Here is an 8,550-nt window from a genome sequence, read left to right as displayed (position 1 = left end):
AATCAAAACAATTACTCAATAACCCCTACAGACCAGACTAAAGCAAGTAAAATTAACTTGATATTCTTAAATGTGTCATGCCACATGCTGAATCGATAAGAACATGAAAAAAAAGAGCATATGAAAGACGAGGGTAAACATTTCTGAGGGCACCGTACATATATCTACAACATCATGAATCTCTCTTGACTTCTTCCTCTACCCCCATGCTCCATTAGGGCTGTGTTACTTAACTATGAGCTCTTAACTGTCTGCATATACAAGGGTTTTCCTCGGACCTCCTTAGGGGCAGAGAACTCATTGTTATGAAATAAACATTTTCATACACTTCCCATATAAAGAAAGTGATACTTATTTCCAAGTGCTGCAATTAATTTCAACTCCAAAATTTGGCTTGCCATAATGTGAACATGGCCTGTGGTAATAGGTCAAGTACTTAAGTTTGGGACATCCTAGGTAAAGAAGATGGTGAAAGATTTTTTTCTGTTTAGAACACTTTTTTTTCTGTAGGAAGCCTTTCATATTCTAAGTCATTTTTGTAATAAAACACTTTATTTACAACTTCACTGTTAGACATTGACAGGGTGGTAAAGGAGACAAAATAAAACATTATCAAGTAAAAGCACATGGCGCCTCTTAAATACTATTTAGGAATCCTGAAAGTTTAATCTTTCTCAGAAGGGAGGCTTTTAGCTACTTTGCAGAAAGCATTCTTGTTTATAAATTAACTACCTAATATATTTTGTCTTTGCAGTGTGATTTATTAGTTCCTTTCTCCATCAAATGCCCTTGAACGTCACTGGGAGTTATGTATGAAGAACTCATTTAGGACTGGGCCCAGTGCAGATTCTGAGTGGGCAAATTCTAGAGAATGTGTGAAATTTTGGTGTCTGTGTGTCAGGTTGGAGAGGGGGAAGTGAAACCTCCTAGCATCAGACACCAATACACATTTATTTCTTCCTCCATTAGATGGGACTTCGACAGGATACAAGGGAACTGAACTACCTTGTGCAGGCTGCATGTTGTCATATGGAGAAGTGAGACTTTGACATGTGTGAAATCCTGAGAATTATCCTGAAAATCTGTTTTCAGAAAAAACAACCCTTATTCAATTGCTCTTCCCATACAGGTGGTCTCCCAGACAGCTCTTTCTGTGCGAACAAATGAACAAGTGGAGGAATCTGACTGTTCCATTAGTGAATAAGCTGCTTTTGCGGAAAAATGCAAACTGGATTAAAGCTGGATTTTCAAAGAAAGAGGATAGGATCTAAGACCTGGAGATTGGTATTTGGTTTTGACGTACACAATACCCTTTTAGTGATTGGTTCAATAGTTGGCTGTAGATCTGGAAAGGAAATGTAGCCAACTCTAGTCCTCTTGAGAGGAGGACCTGAAAATACTGCCCTGGGAGTCTGGATGGGCTGGGGGGCTAAGGGTTGGGCAGAGCTAGCCCAGGGCAGAATTGTGAAGAAGGGAAAGCTTGATTTTCAGATGCATGTTCACTCCCAACTCAGGCATCCAATAATTTCCAAAGTGGGTGCTATAACTGTCATTTCCTACTTAAGCCTAGATTGCTTGGTTGGAATCCAGATTTCAAAAGAAGCAAGAAAATAATAAAACAAAAACAAAAGCCACCAATTTATGTATTTGTGATTACACAGATAGTAGATACTAATTGCAGAAAACCTGGAATAGTCGGGAAAGGATAAAGACAGTGATTTCTCTCCACCTGTTACTCAGAGATAATGACATTAGCTTTTCTGATTATTATATTTGTATTACATCACACACATTTTCAGTAGGAGTGACTCTTAAGATTATTTTTTACCCTTCTTTCCATCAATATTCATTTATTCTGTATCTCCTTTTAAGATCCTGTTGAACGCTAGAGATACAGTCAGTTCTGTTATTATATGTGCACTTCTGAGAATATATGTGTTCTGCATAACTGCACAATAAAAACCGTAGTCTTTATGAGAAAACGAGATTGGAGGGACAACACTCAAAAACTTTGTCAGCGACACAATCATCCCATTTTCCCTAGCCAAAACTCTCAGCTCATCTTTGTGTTCTCTCTCTCTCTCTCTCTCAACTTCCATTCACTTCTTCCACTTTCAAAATATATCGCCAATCTTTCCACTTTTCTCCTTCCCCTAACCTAGGCCACCACAATCTCTCGCCTCGACTACTGCAGCTGTGTGATCTTCTCCTTCCAGACTGTTCTTGTCCAATCCATTCTCTATCATCTATAAAGGAGCCAAATTGATCTTTTGAAAATTCAAGTTAGAACATGTCATTTAAGAGCATAAAAAGCCCTCCCTATTGTTATTTGCAAGAGTCCAAACTCCTTATCAAGACCTACAAGGCTCTGATTAGTGCTCCAGTCTCATCTATATGAATCCTATACCCTGTGCACCCTGCCACCCTCCCAACACTGACTTAATTTAGGTCTCCCTGCCATGTACTCCTATGGCACCTCATGCTTCCCTCTCAGAACACTCATTGAACTGTACTCAATTACTTGTTTAATTATGCGTTTCCTCCATCATCAGACTCTAAGCTCCATGATACCAGGACCCTGTCTTGCTTATTATTGAGTATTCCAATGGTACGCATTCAATTAATATCTGATGAACAAATGAATAAATGAATTATTTTGGCATGTGTGGATGTGAGGGCGGGGGTGGGACCTTTTATGCTTTGTAAGCAATACAAGTGAGGATGGCTGGCCAATTCAATTTAGTTCAAGACAACTCAATTTAACAAACAGTTATTATTGAGTATTTATTATGCTCTATTGGGCATGTCACAAAGTTGGAGAAGACAAGGCCTCTGCCCTCAAAGACTACTGCCTTAACCTAACTTGTCACTTGCTGGCATCCTGCGGTTTATGGACAGATGGCTCAGAATCACAATGCTACTGATGCCCTGACTTCACGAACTAATGCCTCTAATCCCCCACTTAGTGTCCTGCTTGCCCCTACTTCAGGTGTTTGCCCAAATTGTGCCCGAATTTGCCACTTTCATTAGCATGAGAAAAGAACTGTGTAATGACTGGATTCACTCAAGGACATTCTTTCTGACCAGATTCCTCACTGCTATGTGCCCTGGGACATAGGTTTTTGGGAGACAAGCAATTTCCATGTAAGATTACATTTATAGCAGAAGTTACAGCAGAAGCAGGATTGAGGCAGAAATCTCAATTCCATCTTTTAGTAGCTGGTTGGCCTTGGGCAAGTCTTGATTTTTACATGTATAAATAGAGATAATAATAACCAACTCATAGGTTTTTGTGACTCTTAATACTATTGACCAAAAATAATAATGGCAAAGATTTCTAGAGTGCTTATTACACGCTGGGCATTGCCCTAAGAGCTTATTTCAATTAATCCTCCATAGTCTTAAGTGGTAGATAATAATATACTATTTATATTACAGGTGAGAATGGTGAGGTTTAAGTAATTTTCCCATGTTAATAGTGACCAAGTGGAAGGACTAGAATTTCATCCAGGAAGATAAGCACCAGAGTCCATGTCCTCTGTTTCTATACTGTTTCCTTGGGGTAAGGTTAATTTAAGATATAGATAGAACTTCTATTCTGGGGTGGCTCAGTTGGGTGGGTGGCTCAGTTTGTTAAGCAGCTGCCTTTGGCTCAGGTCATGATCTCTGGGTCCTGGGATCCAGCCCCACCTTGGGCTCTGCACTCAGCAAGGAACCCTCTTTTCCCTCTCCCACTGGCCCTCCCCCACCCCCCCGCCCCAGGCCTCATTCTCTCTCTCAAATAAATAAATACAATCTTAAAAAACAAAACAAAACTTTTATTCTGGTATTGGGGAAAATTAGCAAAACATTTCTAAAGGGGTTTCTTCTATTTTACATGAATTCTCTTGTTTTTCAGGGCCTACAGAGAATGTGTTGTAAAGTTTTCTTATTCTACAGAATAAATGGGGTCTAGTAAAAATAACATGGCAGCCTTCATGTATTTTTTTGTTTCATGTAACTTTTTCCTCTTGTATTACTGAAGTATTATTTGTTAGGTATAGTTGGGTCACTTGTGGCCTGCTCTTACAAATGCTCAGCTCTTTGGAAGTTGGATGGAGTAACTGAGCATACTGGGGAGGAGTGGGGGAAGAACATACATCTTTTAGTTACTTATTAAAGGAGCTGGCCAGCTTAACCGTCAAAGTTAATTATTGAGTCTAGCGGCTGCTTCAATCCAGATTTTTGTTTTATTTAATATATTTGTTATTTTGATTACATGGTATAACTGAGGTAATTTTACATCGTGGTAAGAGTTTTTGTTTAAGTGCTTGCAAGTAGATAGTGACAATAAAGCAACATTATTGTTTACAATATGGTCAAAAGGGAATTATGCTAGTTTTTTAAAACCACTTTATTCATGAACTTATAAGTATCTTCTATGTGCTAATGATTTCTAGATTCTAAGAATTTTAGGACACAGAAGGTATGTTAGTGACTGAATGTGGCTAACATCCATTATCCTAAGATATTCCTACAGTCTTCTATAGGTTTTGAGCCCATATAATATAGAGCTCACAAATTTGGAGAAGATATAATATAGGGCTCTAGTGTGATGATACACGTTTAAAGGAGATAAATAGTTGGGTTGAAAGTCCAATCCATGGTATATAATTGACCTCACTGGAGTTTCGTTAACCAGATTTCTTTGGTGACATCTGGCTCAAGATAACCAAGACCATCTACCTGCATATTCATCTTGTATTCTTTCCAAGAAAGATTGGGTATAGTGGTAGGAATATAAATCAAGATGCTGTAACTTCACATATTTATGTATGTTGACATATTTATGTTCATTAAAGTTCAGATTAAAATCTGAGTTATTACAGTAAATAAGTCCATCAGCAAAGGATACCACTTATGAAGTAGCTGCAGCATTTAAAGAGGTTAAGCCTATTTAGGCTTCTATCCATTTGAAGGCAGATTCTGAAGTACTGATTTAAGGCCCTAAAAATAAATCTGAAAAGACATGTGTACTAAATAAATAAGATTGCATGTTTAGTGAAATTGAATACAAGCATTTACAGAAACTGACACTGAGGGAACAGAGGCAACCTGTAACGCAGAATATGGAGAGAATTGTCTCTTCTGTGGTGTGAACGGCTGAATTGTCTTCCCCCAAATTCATATGTTAAAGCCCTAATCCTCAGAATGTGATTGTATTTGAAGAGGTAAAATTTTAAAAGATAATTAAGTTAAAATGATGTCATTAGGGTGGTCCCTAACCCAATACGACTGATGTCCTTATAAAAACAGGAGATTATGGTACATACATGTACAGAAGAAAGACCATGTGAAGAAAAAGGGAGAAGACTATCTCTATACAAGTCAAGGAGAAAGGCTTCAGAGGAAACCAATCTAGTCAAAACTTTGATCTCAGACTTCTAGCCTCCAGAATAATGAGGAAATAAACTCATTGTTTTTTGTTTTTGTTGTTGTTTTTGTTTTTTAATCTGCCCAGTCTGTGGTACTTTGTTACAGCAGCCCTAGGAAACTAATACTAGTGGTTTTACCACTTCCCCCCCACTTGACCCTCTCGCCTTTGTTTTTGAAGACACAAGCATTGTTTTACTTCTACTCGATTTGGCTCTGAATATGAGGTGACTCTCAGAATAGCTGACAAGTCACAAGAATTTCATTTCTGTATTGCAGTGTTAGCTGAGTCAAGTTTAATGCTGAGAGACCTTGTAAATATCTTCAAGTTTATCCTTGAATGGGAACAAAGAAAGGAGGCTTATTATATTTGCAGATGACAATAAACCAGAGAGCGCAGACAACCCAAATCACCTTGATTGGTTGAGCAAGAAGGAGAACTGAAGTACAGGACAATTCAAAAGAGATAAATATAAGTTCTTGAACTTGGATTTAAAAATGTCAATTGCATAAGTAAGAGGTAGGAGAGAAATTGTTAAACACTAGTACGTATTGAAAGCTCATTATGAGTCAACTGAATCATGAGAATGCCCTCATATCCAGTGTTCTTATAAACTATCATTTATGAATTCCATGTTTTCATGGGTGCCTTGTAAGAAAACGAGCAGGAATATGGATTTCACATGGCTGGAGGTTTCCAAGTAGTAACTGGGCAACCTCAGGGATGTGGCAAAGGATAACCAGTTAACTTGAAGCCATGTTACTGGTTGAAGTAAAACTCCCACGAATTTCTGCCTGAGGAGTTCAAGATCACCTGACCTCATGTAATTCTGAGTTTTTGCTATCGCTATCTTTTAAATATCAGTACTTAGGAAAATTGAGGGAAGGAAATAGAAATGGCCTCGAAAGCCAATGACACCAATATTAATTTATTTTATCTCCATTTTATTTACTTTTTCCTTTGACATAGATCATTCACTTAAACGGTGATTTGGAAACAGTGGTCTTTGCCTGTATTTACAGATCTGCCCAGTTTGACAACTCCAGATATTGGTTGAATCTGATTTATTCTGAGGTTGGTATCTTAAATGGTGATATGTTGATCTTGGTTTCACCTCTACCTTCTATTGCTTTTAAGATAACCAGAAACAGATTGATCCATAAAACGTATGTTTACCTGTATACACTAGTGAAATCTTATGCTGGGAAAAGTCCCCATTTTAATAAGCTTTAAACAAAAAATTCTACCTTAGGTGCTAATTAGAATCTAAATTCAGGTGTTAACCTCTTTGACTGAAAGTGCATGTTGAGTAATTGCAGGAAAGGGGCCAATTTCAGGCACAGCAGTAATTACTGAATTAGTAGAAAAGTTCAAGTAGGGCTTCGGATTTCAGATCATTACTGAGCTTTCTGAGGAACAGCTAATCCTGGAGTGATTGGGCTTCTCACACCTGTGTGTGTGCGCTTGTTTGTGTGTGTGTGAGCGTGAGTGAGTGTGAAGGGAGGTCCACTTAAATTTCAAAGAAATAACCTTACAAATGACCACAGGATTGGATCTTAATATTTCATATTATTTAAATATATAATTTTAAAGACCTCTGAATTGACCTTTGGTGCTTTTACCCTTTATTTTAAAAGTAGGGGGAAAAAACAGAATCTGTTTTATCTAATAGAATGATTTTATTCTTAAAATTAAGCCTGCTGCATTTCCTTAATGTCTTGGGAATTAGCTTTTAATATACCAGGGAGTATCTACCTCTGACATACACTCACATTCAGGGGTTCGTTGAATTTGGTTGTTGGTGAGGGTTGACCTAAGCCCTTAAACCTACTGTAGTGATACTCTCCGATGATTAGAAGAGAAAAGCACAGGAGACTACAATTGCCTTGTTGGTTGTGGTACATGGTGCGATGGTCAATCACCATGTTGTCTTCCAACTTCAAGCAGAATCTAAAAGCCCTAAGGAGAAACAAGATCCAGAGGGACAAAATCAACCCAAATTTTCAGGGCACAAAGTAGCTTACGCCTATCTTCACTGTGGTGACTATTTCTTCACCTCTGAGTGTAATTTCAAGAGTTAGCTCTGATTTATAAAGTGTTAAATGCTCTGTAGTCTTGTAAAGAGCTTTTCGCTTACCCAAGTAACAATGGTGAATTATTAGCATCTATTCACTGACCTCAAAACCAGAACTGTGGAAATTTGTAGTATCCAACTGGTTATGGGCATTTTTCAAGGACATTTTGCACACATTATTTTCTAGTGCTGTAGTATGTGATGCAGAGAAACATGCCATAGGGCTTCATGTCCTGATGAAGAGTTCATAATCAAGTAAGTCATAAAGAGAGTTAAATAGCAGTACCAAATAGATAAAATAAAATTGGAATAAGATTAGCTATTCATCAATGTAGAAATAGGTAAGTAAATTATGGGACATCCATATAATGAATGGGATACTGTGTACACATTAAAAAGAATTAGGTAGCTCTGCATATATTGGTATATAAAGAGCTTCCAGATATATTTTTAGGATTAAATGAAAGCAGAATAATAGATACAGAATTAGCTTACCTGTGCATTTTTTCTTAAAAAAAGAAAAGGATATTTATAAATAGTGTGTATGCTTAGATAAGCATACTTTTTCTTAATGTTCCATAGAAATATGATAATAGTTACTTTTTGGGTGATTAGGGATAATTATGGGAGGTTAAGAATAAATATAAGTAAATAATTACTTTTATTTATACCTTTTGGCATGTTTTGACTTTTTTTTTTTACCATATGGTTATATTGATCCTATTTTTAAAATAGAAGTCATTTCTAAAAGGCGTGCAAAATCAGACTATATTGAAAATAAAATAACACCATTATCAAAGGAATGTTATAGTCAGTAGGCATCACAGAAGTTCAAGAGAGAGAGAGACCAGTAAGTGAGCTTGTGAATAATTGGTCTAATAATTACACCATTTATGGAACTGTGCTAATATCATATTTGGTATATTTCCATCCATCACAGTTATTATCTTTATTAATACTCAAATGATCTCTTCTTCCACCAATAAAGTTGAGTTGGCTCAACTTGTCCTTTTGATATAACCTTAGTAATGTTTGATAGTTTCTTTGTTTTCTGAGTTGTTTT

The 8,550-nt window shown here is 37.0% G+C and overlaps 1 long non-coding RNA gene across 4 annotated transcripts in view; it reads left to right on the top strand.

Annotated features, from left to right (window-relative positions):
• Positions 1–6,382: 6,382 nt before the first annotated feature.
• LOC140598231 (uncharacterized) overlaps positions 6,383–8,550 on the top strand; it is a 65,294-nt gene continuing 63,126 nt past the window's right edge. For 3 of the 4 annotated variants that reach the window (XR_012000446.1, XR_012000445.1, XR_012000444.1), the window contains exon 1: positions 6,390–6,487. This is a non-coding gene — a long non-coding RNA (uncharacterized lncRNA). Of the gene's footprint in view, positions 6,488–8,550 lie in introns of all 4 variants that reach the window. The other variant, XR_012000443.1, reaches the window with a different exon arrangement.

The sequence above is a fragment of the Vulpes vulpes genome, chromosome 3 (genome assembly GCF_048418805.1).
Source record: "Vulpes vulpes isolate BD-2025 chromosome 3, VulVul3, whole genome shotgun sequence".
Classification (NCBI taxonomy): domain Eukaryota; kingdom Metazoa; phylum Chordata; class Mammalia; order Carnivora; family Canidae; genus Vulpes; species Vulpes vulpes.
The sequence above is the reverse complement of the archived record's forward strand: the minus strand, read 5'-3'. Positions and strand labels throughout refer to the sequence as shown.